Source organism: Ambystoma mexicanum, chromosome 1q (assembly GCF_040938575.1).
Source record: "Ambystoma mexicanum isolate Mex_15411 chromosome 1q, UKY_AmexF1_1, whole genome shotgun sequence".
Taxonomy (NCBI): Eukaryota; Metazoa; Chordata; class Amphibia; order Caudata; family Ambystomatidae; genus Ambystoma; species Ambystoma mexicanum.
The window spans coordinates 374,275,135-374,293,690 of NC_090922.1; positions in this window are offsets into that span (position 1 = coordinate 374,275,135).

Below are 18,556 nucleotides of genomic sequence, written 5' to 3' on the forward strand. Positions count from 1 at the left end.
GAAAAATGAAAAGTGGTCCATTGCCAAAGTCCATAGAAATAAATCCAAAAATGAAAAGAATAAAAAACCATTACTCCATGGGATAACAAAAAAAAGAAATTATTTACATGTCCGGAACGATTTACAATGAAAGTCTGAAGGGTCCATGATGCCAAAACAAAAGGAAACCTACCTAAAACCCCATCTAAAATACAACTATATACAAAAAGTGGAGCAAAGTCTGTGGACTCCAAATCATAATAAAAACCAAATGAAACCTAAACCTAAACAACTACATACAAAGGCGGTGAGCTAGTCTGATGGCTCACTCATAGATGTCCCAGGCCAGGGCATCATCGAACTCCACTTCAATGTCCCAGAGGCGGGCCTCTTACCTGGCCTCGAGGTGTCGCTGGGATAGCCATGGCCTCCTCCAACTCCCTGCAAGTTGCCTCTAGGCACTCAGCCCGGCTCAATGCCCGGTGCATGGAGTTCTCTGTCCTGACCATTGAGAGCCATGCCCTCTCCGCCTGCCGCCGCTCTGCATCTATTTGCTGGTCCAACCGGTGCCACATGGAAGACACTCTCAATCATTGGTCCTCCTGCCCGCCGGCCGATGCCTGCCCCTGGGATGCTGATTGCCCCAGGGCATGATCGCTCCCACCCTGAGCCTGCTGCTGCAGTGCACATGCCCTGCTTGTTGATGCATGCACATCCTCCTTTTGCTGGGGTCCAGTTGGTGGGGTGGCCACCCCTGCTGGACCTCCGACTCCCAACTGTGGCAGGGATGTGTCCTCTGCCAGCCTGGCTGCTGGCTCAGGGGCAGCTCCACAGGAGGCCCAGGTGATACTTGGGTGGGAAGATGGCACGGAGGATGACTGGTGCATAGGGGGTTCAGTTGAGGAGGGGGTGACAAGAAGATCCAGCACACGGATGAACCCAGTGCCGACGACCTGCCCTAGTAGGTCAACATGGCCAAATAGTTATTCAAAATGACGTACATTGTCCAGACGAGAACCCTGCATGTCATCCCAAATACCACGTTGGCGCAATGCCACCCCAGCTAGGACAAGCTCAATCCGGTCAAAGATTGCAAAGTCTGCAGGGAGAGGAAGGCCAGTTGTTGTTTGTGCATCCCCTGAAACGGGTCTGGACGAAGACATCCTTGCTGGTGCTGGATGATGCAGTCACAGGATCGGGACAGGATTACACACAGGCAACTCCGTGGTGGCCTGTGTTGCCTCCTGTCCCTGCCCCTGGACTGCACCACTAGCACCAGTGGAATCCCCCCTTCCAGGCCCCGTGTGTGGGGCTTCCACGGCCTCCTCCTCAACCCCCCACCAACCTGGATGACTCTGTGCCATCTTCCTCCATATGCCCCTGTGGGGGCACAGCTGCCCCTACTGCTGCTGAGGAGTCCACCTTCAAACACCGCCTCTTGGACCTTCCCTCGGCCACTGCGGCCATGAACGCGGCACCAGACTCCTCACTCCTGGGAGGGGAGCTAGTTCTTAGGTCTCTGGCTGGTGGTGGGATCCATGCCACTGTGCTCCACAACACCGTCTCTGCCCTCTTCATCAGTCGACGCTGCAGACAGGGAGAGACAGAACACAGGCATCAGGGAACTGTATAAAGGTCTGATACACACATGACAGTTGCACATGAGTGGCAGTGTCATACTTCACAGATGGCATCAAACTCCCCAACATTCATATCGTTTGAACCCACACACATGCACAAATTAACAGGAATCGTGCAACAGGCAGCAGCATCCATACACACACAACAGTATGAACATCCGAAGTTTGGCATGAACGTCACAAGCAACATGGCGAGTGCCGAACACATGCACACATGCCACTAGACAGACATGCATCTGCACATCTCCACCACTTGTCACAGTGCAATCATCGGCTGCTATGTCACTTCTTCCAATCGGGTTCCTACATGTCTGTGTCAGATGCATCCATGGCATATCACAGTCTCACACATGTCAAACACACACACACACGCACATGTACACTGTGCACGTACATGAAGGTGTAACCAGCATCCATGTGTCACACCCCAACCATGGCATATTACATATACAGAAATGCTAACATGTGTGCGTCTCCACATGCAGTTGTGCATCATGCTTTGGAACACATACACCATTGATGTGCATCACACATGACTGGACTCACATGCAGCACGGTCATGTCCCTGCACATACACATCCATACGTGGGCCTTTCCAGACATATGTCCAAGCTGCACACTCCTGGCATACCTCAACATGCACTGCGTCCAATGAGTATGCATGGACACTTACCGCTCGACTCCGGACGGGTCTGCCTCTCGAGGACCTGGAGGTGAAGCGCTGGACAAATGCGTTCCAGGATCCTCATCTCGTCGGTGGTAAGGCAGACCCGGCACCCCACTGCATCTGCTGCGTCCAAGAGGCGCCGGGCCTTCCTGACGGCCCTGGTCCTGAAGTCCTCCCAGCACTTATGGACGTGTGGTAGGTCCTGGGTTGCCACCCCCTCTGAATTGATGTCCATCTAGATCCTTTTCTGTCCATCCTTGTCGGCATGTGTTCGTCGGAAGAGGGCATCATAATGCACCAGGACTTGCTCCTCCAGTATGCCAACTTCTCCTGCAGTGAAGGTGGCAGCCCTCTGCCTCTCTGCCGGGGGATCGCCACTGGTCTCAGATGGATTTTGGCCCAACATGGCAACCCTTGAGGCAGGTATAGGTGGGCAATTGGGTCCTGGTGCTGGGCTGTGGAGCGATGGAATTGCAGTCGGGAGTCTTCTGTTCCAGCATGGGTGGTCGCAGCAACTGGACCCCTGCAGATGGCTGACGTGCAGGCACTAAATAGCAGGGCACGTGGCCAGCAGGCAGGCAGCAGCAGATGGCTCGTGGGAGGTGGCTCTGGGCTCTGGGGGGGCAGCAAAATGGCCTTCTGGGCAGGAGCGTGGTCTTCCATGTGTTGTTGCGTGGCCAGCTTGATGCAGAGTGATTTAGCATGTGAAAAAACAGCATGTCAGCGTGTAATTCGAGGAAAGACCCTTAGCGCGTAAGCGCGTAGTGACGTGACGCAAGCGGGCGTTTCCCTCAGCACGAGTGCATAGTGAATGTGCACGTGCAAAAACAGCACGTCCGCGTATTAATGCGTGTATTTGAAGGAAAGGGCCTACGTGCGTAAGTGACGTGACGTGCGCGGGCGTTTCCCTCAGCACAGGTTAAAGGTGAGCGGGGCCCAGCAGTTTGCTGTACGTGCCTTTCGTGGAGACCTACACGTGTGTTGCTACTTCTTGTTGTTTCACGCGCCATCACTACTTCATAGCGGATCGAGGATGTATCTATTCTTTTGGCAGGGGTCTTGCCTACGCATGTTTTTCATTACTACGCTAGTCAGACAGTGAGTCGTGCACACTATTTATCCCACTGCAGGTCCCACTGTGTATTGCTTACCCGTTTCCGAGTTCATAGTAGCCTGTGTGTCCCACACGTACGTGTTTTTCGAGTCCCTGGGTGCCACCGCATACTGCAGGAGGGTAATTCCACACATGTGGGCTACCGGGGTTGCGTACGCGGTTTAACTGCAGTTTTGGGGTGCCAGAGCATTGCGTGACCCATGATTTTCTCACTGGGGTCACATACAGCCTTGCAGGTGCACAGGGGTGCTGTTTACATCTAAAACCATACCCTCTTCTCCCCAATTGCCCAGGACAATTATCATGTACACCTTCCATTGGCACTACTACATCTGTTCCATGGTTGGGAGGCCACGAGGGGTGAGGGGTGCCTCAGCTGGGCATCCTCCATGTGGTGGGCGTGGTCAGGGATGTGGATGGGGTGACCAGGGAGTAGGGGGAGTCCAGTGTGCATAGAGTGGCATCAGATGGGGAAGAGGCAGGGATGTTCTGCCACGTGTTGGTGCAGTCAAACCACCAACCCCTGCAGCTCCGAGAGATGCAGCTCTTGCATCAGACACTGGTGCCCATGCAACCTGGCAGTCAGTTTCATCGACTGCCATGGGCCCAATGGTAGTGGTAGCTGCAGGTCTGCAGGTACCACCACCCAGGCTCAGGGTCGGCCAGCGCAGAATGTGTTGGCACCTGGCAATTCCCAGGCAGAACTTCAGGTGGTCAGGAGGCACAAGGCAAGTGCATGAGGGCTGCTCTGACCCAGGCACATCTGCCTGGGGCAGTGTTGTCATCTGCTGCCCCGAGAAGCCGGGTGTTGGCAACTGCATGGGCAGATGCAGCCGACACCACCACGGCTGTGAGTCTGCCAGCCAGGTTAGTCTTGGTCAATGAACTTGGCACATCGGCGGTTGCTGCGCTGGGTCCAGTCAAGAGCACCCAGCAGCCACTGACACAAGTCAGTGCTTCCATCCTAGTTGGACCTGCCACTCCCTTGGTCCAGTCCACCAGCGCCACTGCCCCTACTGATCAGGGAGCATTTGCCAATCAGGGTCCAGACGACTGTCCAAGAGGAGGAAGATTGCTACTGCACAAGAGGCTGGGACCCCAGACATGGCTCCAGCCTCCAGCATGTCAAGGAAGAAGCCTTTTGGCAAGCAGGAACTGGACTTCCTTGTGGGCTATGTGTCGGGACATGAAAGTGAGATGCTAATGGTCCCAAATTGTCATACTATGCCTGCCCAGCATTTGGACCACTGGAAGCATGTTGCAGAGGGTGTTAGTGCATTCGGACATGAGGTACACGCAGCTCAGGAGTGCAAAAAGCATTGGGATGACCTCTGATGCTGTGCTAAGATAAAGCGTGCCTCAATTATGCCCTGACTCGAGTGACTGGCAGTGGGCCACCACCTGAGGAGGAAGAACTCACTCTGCACGAGTTGATCGCTGCGGATTTCATCCCAGCAGAATTGGCTGAAGGAGTGGGAGAGATGCTTGATTTTGATGCCCCGTCCAGTGAGTGGTGTTGCATGTTTGTCGACCCAAGTTTGTTTTGCCTGTGTGATGTGTTGTGCTTGACTACATGCTATGTGTACATGGTTCTCATGTGCGAGTCCTGCAATGCTTCACTAATGCGTGCCTGCTCTGCAGCATGCTGGACATGTAGAGCAGACGGGGACTGTCCTCATCACCACACATGCACCCTACGCACATGCTAGTCACCCGGCTGCCCCTCCGGTCCATGTTCCAACTCACTGGCCCTTCTGCATGTAGCCTGGGGTGTCCTTCCACTCAGCACTCGGACTATGTCATTGCATGACTGACATGCATGTGTGTTCTGCCTGCATGCGGGTACTCCACATAGGCATGCTCCCTTGCCCCTCCACCCCCTGCATCACAATTAAACTATGGAACTGGTGGGTAAAATGTTGGACTACTGCAATGGCCTATTCAATGCTCCTGTGTACATGCACACTTTCCCCTGCCAACCTTTGTCCTTGATGCAGGGTGTCTCACTTGGACTGTGTAGATGGCAAATGCTCCACAGGGACATGAGTGCCCAGTCATGCTCCATGTGCATTCTATGCATGCCCCTATGTGTTCTTGACAGGATGATCATTGTAGTATGTGTCCAGGATGACATACATTTAATGGCATTTGACCATCTATTCCATGCTTACACTGGTTCAGTCCTGCATCACGCACATGTTTAGGGTGTCATAGTCTGTGACACCCTAAACATGTGTGTGGCACAGGCCTCACCCTGTTTCAGGCCCCTGACTCTGTTCAACTGCTGCAGGGCCTTTTGCACAAATGGATATACTACAGAAAGTTCATCATGTGTCCTGCTTACTGTCCCATTCTCATCTGCTGTGTTGTCAGTTGATCAGATGATGCAATTGACGCTACTCAACACTTTCTGCCAATACTCAGTTCTCTGGTCAACCTTTCACTGCCATGCAACGCCTCCCTGCATTTTCACTAAGGGGGGGGGGTTGCCTGTAGCCATGAAACCCATTGAATGCACATTGCACATGATGCCTGAACTTGCCCTTACACTGCCTTCATGTTTATTTATTGACATCATAATGTACTTGATGTAGATAGTCAGTAACGTGCACACGTACTGGCCGTACTGGGTGTTATGGTCCCTCATGCCTGGTTGCAGGTCCTCACTTTGTTCGGGACATTTACTATGTCTACATGGCCCATGACGCCCGGTACGGGCCAAGCTACAGATGGATGAAACTATATTGGTGATGATGATTTAGTGATGCATGTGTACATGCATATTATGTGGGTCATGGTGTGTTTAGATTCACTTGCAGCTCTGGCCATTTGGCTGTTCAGAGATGCTTATGGTATGTGCCTTTTCTTTGTTGCCATCTGTCATTTATGCCTTTGATATGTGCATGACAGTGGTGGTGTGTGATGGAGCTGATATACTACATTCAGTACATGTGTAAGCTTTGCTATTTATACACATCTATTTCTGCTTTTGGGATGCGTTTGCATATAAATGCCACTGGATGCATGGCAGAATTTCACTTGTGTGTGACATGTCTGGTTCGTGTGTTGGCTGTCCATGTGATGTCTATGTGTGTGTGTGGGTTATGTGCCTCTGACATGTTTGTTTGTTTGTTTGTTTGTTTTATTCACTTTTTATGCGCGCCAGACCCAGGGGTAACAGGGCGCAGTGGCAAGGAAATACGAAACTTACAGGTTACATCATGGCAAAATGTACATTAAAATTACATTGGGTTAGACAGATCAGGCATACAGTAATTACAGCAAGTATACAAGTTCAAGGGGGTCAAGATGTTCGTAGGAAGTAGGAGCCCCCGGTCAGCAAAGGTCAGTCGAGGTGAGGAGTTGAATAACTTTTTTCCTGAAGCAACGGTAGGGCATGTCTGCTCTCAGGTCTTGTGGTAGAGAATTCCAAGTTTTAGCCGCCTTTACTGGGAAACTGTTTCCTCCGATAGTGTTCAGTCTAAAGTTTGGTATTGTCAAACAGTTGAAGTTACCAGCTCTGGTGGGTCTGGAAGATGTTCTCCTATGGAGTTTGTCAGACAAGTAACTAGGGGCAGAGTTATTGAGGGCTTTGTGGGTCAAGGATAGTATCTTGAGTTTTATTTTGTTCTCTGTAGACAGCCAGTTGTGATGTCTTCTGGTGGACGAGATATGGGACTGTTTGTTAATGCCTAGTGCCGCTCTCAAGGCATTATTTTGTAATGTTTGTAGTATCTGGGTTATTTTTTTATTAGCTCCAGAGTATAGGGCATTACAATAATCTACTCTGGAAAGAATTAAGGCTCTGGCCAGGATTAGACAACTCTTGTTGGAGAGGAAAGGTTTACTGGCTCTAATCAGTTTGCACGTGTAGGCCGTGGAGGAGGCAAGGGATTTTAGCTGTTTGTCAAAAGATAGGGTAGAATCAAGATAGAATCCCAGGGTTTTAACATCCTTGGATACTTGGATGATGTTCCGGTCTATGTTGAAGGAGGCAAATTCCTGTCCTAGTTTTTTGATATTGGCTTGGGTACCTAAGATGATCAACTCTGTCTTATCATCGTTTAGACAAAGGCCGTGAGTGGCCATCCATGCCTGGATGATAAGGTATACCTTGTTCACCAATTCCGTGTCCTTAGCATGATCCCCAGAAAGCGGGAGGAGGATCTGTGTATCATCTGCGTAGTTAGTATAGGTGATACCAAGATGATCCAGATCGTCGAACAATGGCTTGGTGAAAATGTTGTATAGAGTTGGGGATACGCAGGAGCCCTGAGGGACACCACACGAGATCGGGGTGGGATCTGCCTCCGTGGAGGGAGAGAAGACTCGCATCGTTCTCTCGCTCAGGAAGGACTTGATCCATCCAATAGCTTCTGCCGAGAAATGAGCGGCGGAGTCCAGGTGGCTACAGAGGACTCTGTGATCCACCAAATCAAAGGCCGCTGAGAGGTCCAGGAGTAGTAGGAGTACTGTTCTCCCTTTGTCTCTTAGCTCATCGATTTGGGACTTCAAGTCTATAAGGGCAGTTTCTGTTCCGTGTAGGGGTCGGAAGCCCGATTGTCTTTCTCCTAATAGGTTGTGTAGTTCCAGGTGCCTTTGAATTTGGATATAGGCAGCTTTATCCAGAATCTTAAGGAGAAACGGTACCGTCGTGATAGGGCGGTAGTTAGTAGGGATGAGAGGGTCTAATGTCTGCTTCTTTAGGAGAGGGAGAACCCAGGACTGTTTAAGGTTGGCCGGGATCGTACCTGAAGCGAAGGAAGCGTTGATCAGTTTAGCAATAAAGGGGGATAATTCTCTGGCAGCGTCTTTTATCAGCTGTGCTGGGCAGATGTCACCTTTACAGTTTGAAGGTTTAAGCGACAGGATAACTTTTTCTACTTCCAGGGTGGTCATTTTGGAGAAGTGGAAGGTGTTACTATGCCCCAATGAGTTCTTGGTATGAGGCGGATCCTGAATTTTGAGTGCATTTTTTTTTTGCTTGATTTTATTTTGGAGTGTGATGATTTTATTGGTAAGGGCTTGCTGGATATCCGTACACCAAGGTTTGTCCTTGGTGCAGGTGTCCTGAATGGCAATGGGGGACTCAAGTTCCTTTAGAATCGAGAAGAGCTCTTTCATACTGGAGTTGGATTTCGCTATGCGGTCATCATATGAATTACGTTTTGCCTGACAGACTTCTTTTTTATACAGTGAGGAGAGAGTGGAACGTTTGGCTTTGTTGTCCGCTGATGGGCAAAGCCTCCAAGCGGTTTCACTCTTTCTTTTTAAGATACGTAGATCTTTTAAATGTGGAGTAAACCATTTGTTTAGATGAGCTTTCGGCTTACTCGGTCTAAGCTTGAGAGGGGCCACTTTGTCTAAGGTAGTGAGCATGATGGTGTTAAATTCTTGCACTAGGATACTGGGGCTTAGGTTCTCTGATAGCGCATTAAGGGTTGGTAATATAGCTGGGATTACTTTCTCTAGGGTGATGCATTTTTTATTTCTTGTTAAGCATGTGTACACATGTTTCTTTTTTCCACATTACAGATGATGATGCAATGGAGCCAGAGGATGGTGACGTCATTCCAGACACGGGGTTGCTATTACATCAGCAACCAGGCACAAGTGGGGGGGTGGTAGACCACGAGAACCCATTTGTGCTCCAGACCATCATGTCCAGGGCTGGCAATCAGTCTAGCTCTGATGATCACTCTGACAACAATGTTGAGTTGGATGCGCGTCATGTCCATTCGCTGATGGTGAGTGATCCTGATGAGGACGATCTTCTGTCCGCGACACCTGCGCTGAGGAGCCAGACAGTGTTGGAACCTCTGCCTGTGGTGGATCAGGACACACAGTCACCCTCCACAGCAGTTGCTAATGTGCCTGGGGCAACATGTCAACAGAGGGATGTAGTCCTGCAGCCGTGGGTGGTGCCAATCCAGCGAGGACCACGGCTCCCTGGGGACCACGGCTCCCTGTCAAGACTGGCAACATGGTGGCCGTGCGCCACCGGGTATACTGAGTGGGAGCAATCCATGTATGCCAATTCAGAACAACAGGGGGCAGCTATTGATAAGATCGCTCAGCGCATGGAATGTGTGGCCCAATCCGTGGCAGCCTCAGACAGGGCACGCCATGGTAAAATGGTGTTTCTGCTTCAAGCACTTGCTGCTCACGCAGAGACACACATGGAGGCCCTGAGGGTTGACTATGATTATCTCAGATCTACTCTGGGTGTACTCAACATGTCCCAGAGGAAGCGGTCAGAGGAGAGGTTGGAGCAGCTTGAGAACACCATCTCAGCTGAGCTACATGCAAGCCGGGAGGTGCTCCGGATGTCATGCGAAGCCATGCAGGCAGAACTCCATGTTACACGTGCTACCTTGCAAGAGGAAGCATGCGTATCATGTGAGGTGCTGCATGCTGACCTACGTGCCATCGCCACACAGGACCGGGTTTACCAGACCTTTGAGCCCATGGAGTTTTTTTTTTATCTCAACATCATTGCATGTGGGTGTTGAGGTGCACCCTGTAACTCCCTCCTCCTGGGTGCCTCCCCCGGGTCGTATGTGGCCATTTTTTATTTTATTATTTTAAAATTGTTTGTCTATTGTGCATTCATGTGACGGTGTGGTGCTTTGTGGCTTTTGAAAGCATCCACTGTCTGTTCTAGCTGGGCCCATTCAAGCTTGTCTTGTGTATGTGTTTGTGGCTTGGGGTCCTGACAGATATGCCACTCTTGCTTCCCCTTTCCATGGGCTTGCAAGGATGGTTCGGTTTAACAATTTACATAAGGTTATTGGGCCTTTGTCATATCTGTGGCCTGTCTGCTGCTGTACTACTTGTGTTTACACCCCTAGTGGGGATTATGGATGTTTTCTCCACGGCATGTCTGCAATCAATTTTGGTGAGTACATTTTTTAACTCTCCATTTATCGAAGTTGATTGTGATGTATTTTCATTTCTTACCTGTATACGTGCTTGATGCACTTGCTGTAGACGGTAGGCTGCACCCTTTAGCTGTCAAAGTCCCATTGATGGTGGGAGAGGGCCAGGTGGTGACAATGTCAAGTTGGTACGTGTTGAGTTCAGTCCATGGGGATTGTGGCAAATGAGGATGCATTAGGAATGTGACCCAAGAGGCACAACTCACAGTCCAGTCCTCACCTGAGATGTCTGCCTGTACTACTACTCCATTCCGTTCCTTTTGGATGACACGTTGTATCTGTCTTCCTTCTTGGACTTCACTGCTGTCAAACTGGTCTACAGCTCATTTACTTGTTTTTCCACACTCTGGTGCCTTTAGTCCCGGTTTTTCTTCCTTCTTCTGTCCTTGTTGCAGATCTGTCCGCACGTCTCCCGGGCAGTTATTTACACATACTCTTACACTGCCTCGATTTGCCTCAGGACACTTCTCTATTCCACAGCATCTCTCTCTCACTCCTCCTGTCTTTCATCTATTACATCCATACCTTTATGTTCACTTTGGCCTTTTTACCAATGCTATTCAACTGTTGTGGCTCTTAACTTGCTGTCAGCTGTTTCCGGCTATCTTGCATTCACTGTGCCTTTCCAGACATGTGCTGTCTCTGCCTTTCTTCATTCACGATCAAGGATTGATTGGGTTTCAGCTCAACCATCCAGTTGTACCAGCCTCTTTGGTTATTATCTACTCAAGTTCCAGCTCTACCCATCAGTTGTGGCATCCTCATTGATTATTGTGTACTCAAATTGCTACCCATCCTGTTGAACCATTGTTCAACTGTGCTACCTTGGTAGTTATTCTATCATTCAGCTTGGACATGTGCTTGGCCGTATTCTGCAACTTCAAGTCATCTACTGGAGACTCTTCCAGGGTTTTCTGGTGCCTAGAGGAATTTACCCTGGTTTGGGGGTTGGCTCCTTGGACCCTATTTACATGAAAGGAAGAACAAGGAAACCAAGGGTAAGGGGGATCCTGAAGCCAGGTAGACTTGAAGGAAGAAGCTGATGGACCCCAGACACAGTTCTTCTGAAGGTCATGGTGATGAGGAAATGAGAGAGGGGCTTTTGTTGTCGGACAGTACGCTTGGGCTACAGTTATTGGGCACTCTCTGACATTGGGCCTCATTAGGACCCTGGCGGAGTGGGTTTCCGCCAGCGCTAATCGCGGCGGACCCGTCCGCCGTACTACGAGTTCCCTTAGCGCCATGGAGGTTTTCTCCGCCTGGTTTTACCGGGCGGAGAAAACCATGGCGCTAAGGGACCTCGTTGTTATTTACGCCGCCGTACTTTACGGCGGCGTAATTAACTCCTTCCCCACTCCCATTATACCCTATGGGGCAAGAATGGGAATGGGGAAGGGTAAAATGGGGATTGGGGATTTACCGCTCCGCCAAGGTCGGCATGGGGTGGTAAATCCGCCAACCCCCATGGCGCTATCGGCGGCTTTCCGCCATGCTCCGCGGTGCATTTAGCACCGCGGATTCCGCCAGGGTCGTAATGAGGGCCATTGTCATTGTGGGGTACTTTGTACATGATGTGTTCTGCTGGTCAATGGCTGTTCCTTTGTTGAGTTTATTTTTCAGGTATCAGGGGATTGGTGTGGTTTGTCATACTGGCGTGTCCACATGGACAATGTTCACATGTGATGTGTACAGGACACTGACGGTCACTTCATTTCGCATGCATGAATTGAGTGCATGTCCCTACTGACACACACACACTTACACAATGCACCACCACACATACAACCACCCTTCCATGCCCACACATGCACACAGATTGCCTCCTCTGGCATGCTGTGTCCCTGCGGCGCATGATCACTTACCATTTGGGGCTCGTGTACATGCGTCACTGGCTTATTTTTGTTGCTTGACCTTTTTATATGATGCTCAAGGTGTATCCCCAACACAATGGCTGCTCACTATGCTGTGTGCTGAGCAGTGTGTTGCAGGAGACACAAACAGCACACGGTTTTGGGATTTGCCGATTTGGATTGGCCAATGTGCATGCCAACAGGCATTCTGTCTTTTGTTGATGGTACCGTTGGTGGCATGCATTTGTGTATGACTTTGTATGTGTGGGAGGTTGTTGGTCAGTCTTTTCATCTGATTCCATGTCAGGTGTGATTGTCTCAGGCCTCTTTCCATTTATCATGTGTCACTTTGTATCTAATTGGTCATGTGTTGTACTTTTGGTTTGCTCTTTTGCTGTTGCATACCATTTCATGGTGTGGCCGACGAGCGTGATGGGGGTTGGGTGGGTTTGGGTGACATCCCAGTGATTTTCATAGCTTGTTTTGCAGGGGGTGGTGTGATATGCACCTTGCATGTGTTCCTTTTGGTCACACAGGATTGGTTATGTTTAAGTAACTAGGGATGCACACAATGTAGCACTTCCATGGCAACATTCTCAGGGTGGTAAGGTTGTGACAGTTGACTGTCTCTTTGTCATCATAGATTGTCACCTGGTATGTGCCAGGCCTGTGTGCACTCTGCAGGGGTGGGAGTTTAGGTGAAAATTGTGGCCACAAGCTGGGTCCGGGCTGCCTCGCAACATGCCCTTTCCCCTCCCATGAGCAGTGCCTGTGCCTATGGTTGGGGATGTGGGGGCACCACCATGTCCGCCGGTACGCCCCACCGTGTTGCAACATTGTGCAGGACACATGCTGCCACAATGATCCTGCACACTACTGGGGATGCTTATAGTAGCTGCCTGCCAGAGCGGTCAAAGGAGCGGAAGCATGACTTGAGCACTCCGAATGTACGCTCTACTATGGCCCTGGTTGCAATATGGGCTGCGTTGTATCTTACCTGGGGTGGTGTGGTGGGGTTCCGTATTGGCATCATCATGTGGTTGCTCAGAGGGTAGGCGCTGTCCCCTGGGGAGTTGAGAGTGGTTGTCATTAGTTGGGTTTGTGTATTTGTCTGTGTGTGACATGCATGCATGTGCACAGACATTTGTACTCACCAATGGGCCATGTGTCGCCATGCTTCCCAGCTTCCATGTCCATGCTCAGGGCGGACATTCTGTATATGATACTGTCATGGCTAGACCCAGGATAGTTTGCATAGACAGAGGTGATGATTCCATGGGCATCTCATACAGCCTATATGTTGATGGAATGCCAGTGCTTGCGGTTGCATTAGATGTTCTCAGTAGCCCTAGCTGGACGCAGGGCCACATGGGTGCAATCTATGACACCAAGCACTTTGGGGAAGTGTGCCACCCTGTAAAAGTCCTGGACCATGGCCTGCCTTTCTGCGGGTGTTCTGGGCATGTATATGTGCCTGCGGACTGAGGGGTGCGCAGTCATGATTGCCAACACCTGGTGTATGCAGCGTGACGGCGTGGGCTGTGAGACACCCCCAACTATGGCAGTTGTCCGCTGAAATGACCCAGTGGCCAAAAAATGCAGGACATTGAGCACCTTTTCCAAGGGGCTCAGTGGTTGGGAGCACAAAGTGGATGATGTGAGGTCAGCCTCCCACTCAGTGACCAGGTCTAGGATGATACGAGGTGGAAATCTGTACCTGCCATAGACCTGGTCATCAGGCATCCCAAAAAGGCTGGTCCTGGACAATAAAATGTGGTGCCTGGCTATTCTCCTTATCCTGCGGTGTCCCACGATCAGTGCTGCAAGAAATAGGACATTCATCATAGCTGTATATACGTGTTTGTTGTTGCACACACTTTTATACTTTGCGGGGATGCTTCTGCCTGCCTTCGTGTGGTGGACGTGTTTACGCCTGTACGTGTCTTTTGGCGTGCGTGGGTTTCCCCTATTCGATTCCATGAATACATGTAGTTCCCGAGTGTGCCGGTGTTCCGTGCATTTCCCAGCAGTACTTCCCCAGTTACGCCCTCATTTTCAGGCGTTGTTCCCCATTCCATGTGTTCCACCCCCCTTTTTGGTGTGTGCACCACACGTAGTGCGCTTTTGATGTGCGCGTTGTGCACAGCGTTCAGGATGTCGCAGTAACGTGTGACTGGGAAAAAACAATTGCAGGGCCTTCCATGAATCGCATGCATGCGCGTGCACTAGCTTTTTCACGCTTGCACCAGCTTGCGCCACAAATCTGGACCAACACTTACAGTGTCTCAGGAATAAGGCAAGAATTGAACTACTGTGCAGGATTGGTAAAATTCACCATAAACACACAGGAAGATCCACAAGACTTTTAATGTACTTACTGCAAGTACTCAAAACCAAAAACATACCTATAAATGAAATCTTCCAGATTTCATACACGAGGAAACATACATGCAGTCTCTGCAACCATGTTTCACAAGAGCATATCCCTAATGAACAATTTGTGTATGTATCTAAACCAAATTGTTAATCCATTCCATTTCATCAGCTTTCGCAAAATGCAAATCATGCCATATTATGCACTTTTTGCAATTCAGACAATCAGTCCACCTTGCACAAAAGTTCACATAGCCAATATCTGATACTAATGATTTTAAGGTAAAACGCAGATGGTACCAAAAACAACTGCAAACTTACTAGCTTCACATATGGGCAAGTATTTCTTGGCAAGAACACCTTCACAACAGTAGGCATAATCTACCACATTGGTGCCACAACCACTGCAGGTCACTATACTGCATACATTAACCAACAACATGGTTGGTTTGAATGCAACAACACTTACATTTCTCTGAAACAGAGATTACCAGCAAATGCCTAATTAATATTCCTTAAACCTAAATTTAGTCACTGACCTGTAAAACTATGAACAGTTAGAATACAGTAACTGGGACCTAACTGCATCCATGATACTGCAATGGTACTTTTGAATAGCAAAATAGTTAGAATAGGCCAACAGGTATCTAACTGATTCAAAGAATACCCTTCAGAACTACAAAACTATAAATAGTTAGAATACACCAACTGGTATATGATTACATCTATAGTACTACAATGCTGCTTTTGAAATGCAAAATAAAAGTCAATACGCCAAGTGGTATCTAAGTACTTCAAAAATACTTTTTTTTTAAAAAGTACAATGGTACTTTTGAAAAGCAAAACAGAATACACCAACATGTATCTAACTATTTCAAAAATTCCCTTCATTACACTTCATTGCAAATACACCATCACAATTCTTTCTACTACCAACACTGCTTTTAACAACAAATACACTTATTTGTGCACTTTAAAGATTCCTTTACATAATGCACACTTTAAATAAACATACTGTGAAACTTAAAACCACATAAATGTAGTTGTTTTTTTTAATATCCTGTACAGATTAATGTTTCCCAATGACCCAATGATTATGCAAACAGAAACAACTGTGCAGAACACACAGTAATGTTGTTTCAAACATAGTACTTAGAATGTACTGATTATGAGGGCCGAAAAAGTATAAGAATATGTGAGATTGTATGCAATGAAACATTGTAAACTATCCTGCCTAATAAATTATGTTTCTTTTTACAGAGAAAGAAGCAAATATTTCTCCTTCATTCCCATGTACTACAAACTCAACCTGTACCCCAATTGTACAGCAATCATAGGTACTATTTCCACTTCAATTGTATTATCTCACCATGTTACAAATACTGTATAATACTGCCCCTACACTATCTATAGTTAATATACACATATTATTATAATGGTTCTAACCAGTCACCACATTCAATTTCTATACACATATTATTATAATGTTTGTGGCCAGTTCTTGGGTGCATGGCCACAACCACCACAACATAATAAGGCAATGCTCCCAAGAATCTAGCCAAAGGCCAAAACCACCACACCACAACTTGCCCTGAACCTCTGTTAGGGAGAATTCTCTGTTTAGGCTGAATTTCCTAACCTAGTGAGTCCCCCAGCAGCTTTGCTGGATTTCGGGAGTTTGTTTTTTTTTTCCATCCTGCCAAGAGTGAGACTCTTTTTCTCCCACTCTTGGAAATGTATGTGTGTAATTCCTTTGAATGTTGAATGTCAATGTGTTCTATGGGCTATGGGGTCTTTTACTCCATAGGGTCTCATATGTTTTTCTATGTGTATTACACCGCACCCTACGTGCCGTAACACTGGGGCGTCCTAGCGGACCTACCCCATAGACTCCACACCCTGGGACTGACTACTGTCTGCCCGGGCATGTAAAGTCACCATTGGCTTTACTAGACCTAAATTGACTAACAGAACTAGTACAAACCATCTTATTATGGACGTACTAGTAGGGGTAATTCGATTACTCCTGGAACTGTTACTCGAGGGGGCACTGTCCCGTCCCCCCTCGTCGAGTTTTGGCTGGTGGCAGTGGAAACTACTTGTTATGTTCGACCCCGAACATAACCCTATGGGATTCGTCCCCTTGTTGGAGATTGATACTTTTTTTTGTTAATCTCTAACGTACCACCGATCTACTTATCTTAAATAAGTTTATCGGATGGTATTTTCCGCCAGAACTCGGTTTGTAAAATGGCGCCTGTGTTTGTCTCTGTGACTCCTAAACCAAAGGTCGAGCCCTTTGTTCCACTTTTGGCGGGCTCTGTACAGAGACCCTCCAAAGTGGTGCCATTCTGTCTGGGTTACCACAGGGGTGTGGGAGGGGGTTTAGGCACCCTGGACCGAGTTGCCTTGCCAACTCCGGTCGCACTCTGGAGTGATTGGCCTAAGTGGTGAGCCTTCCCGCTCACCAATTAGCATGTGTTGATTGACAGCTAGGCTGAATGAATGGGGATTTTTCTGCATAAAAGCAGGGCTTTTGGGACTGGATCTTCAGAAGTCGCCACAGGACCTAAGAATCCGACAAGGGTAACGCTGAGTCGACCTGCAACGACGACACCTCCGGTGGAGCCCTGCTGAGCCGACTCACCACTTCCCGACGACAGAGGAGATCTCCCTGCCGGAGAGTCTCTTCCCCTGACTGGTGGGAACAACCAGTCACCTTTGCTTTTTATTCGCCTCAGGACGCAGTGGTCAATTGCCCGTGCAGCGCACCTCGGCAACCGGATAGCCACTACCCCTGTACCGCGACCAAAAGGTGGTGCCTTGTGACAGAGCACTCTGCGGCTGGTCTCTTCCCTGGTGGTGAACCGGACTTCACTTTTCTTCGAAGACGAGAACCTCTCTACTCTTGGCAAAGACCCAACGTGCATCCACCACCAGGAACAACTGCCCCCACCGGAGCTGCCCTCCACAACAAGGTACCGTGTCCGCCTGTCTTCCCTTTCGAGCAGTTCGAGTGAGGTGTCTTAATCCTCTCCTTTCCGTTGGGTCGCCTCCAAGCTTTTCTCATTTATTGTTCTGAACTGGTTCAATCTGCCGATAACAATTTGCTACAAAGACTTGAATGCATCTCCACTAGAGACTTTTGGGACATATCGCCTTGCCTCTCTCCGAGTGGGCCTGGCCTCTGAACTTTATGATCTATTGTGGTTCTTGCCTTCTTACCGTACATTTTGCCCGTGAAGTATTGAACTGTGTTGATTTCGTAACCTGCCTATCTTTTTCTCTCCCGTCCTAACTAATATTAGAGTGCCATCTAGGTTGAGGTATACACCTCTGTCTGTAAATAAGTGGTGCCAGTAGAACCTAGACTTGTCGAAATATAGCTAGGGGGATTGATCGTTTTCTTCTTCGTAGAGTAATTGTGTTTGATTTGTGTGCCGTGAAAGTGCATAGTGTTTTTCATAGATGTTTTCGTTATAAATAAATACCTTAATATCTTTACACTAAGCCTCGTTGCGTGTTTACTTGTCTTGCTGGGAAGAATTGCCCTATTCTGTATACTCCACATACTGCTCAACTCTTCTTGAGGGAAGTCTGACTGCTCAGCCACAGCTACCAAGTGAATCTGTGTGGTACAGACTGCTACCAAGTGGGTTCACCGCCAAACACCTGTAGTCCTAAATCTTTTGCAGTGGTCCCAGAGGGAACTGCACAGGTTTCCGCCTAACAACCTCCCATTTCAATGACGTCTGGAGACATCGAAATGGACCACAAACCCTATTTTTCACCTATGAAAACATCCCCATATCATCAATATTCACCTCCCCTACCCTGACCAACCATCTTTCAGTCACCAAAGAACCCCAAATGTGTCTCTCAATCTATCCGCCTAAGACTCTGTCTCCGGACTACCACAGTGTCTGCGGACCGCTGCACCACCCGTATGCTCTTTTTCACCTTTACAGAGCCCAATATCATCTTTTTTCTACTCC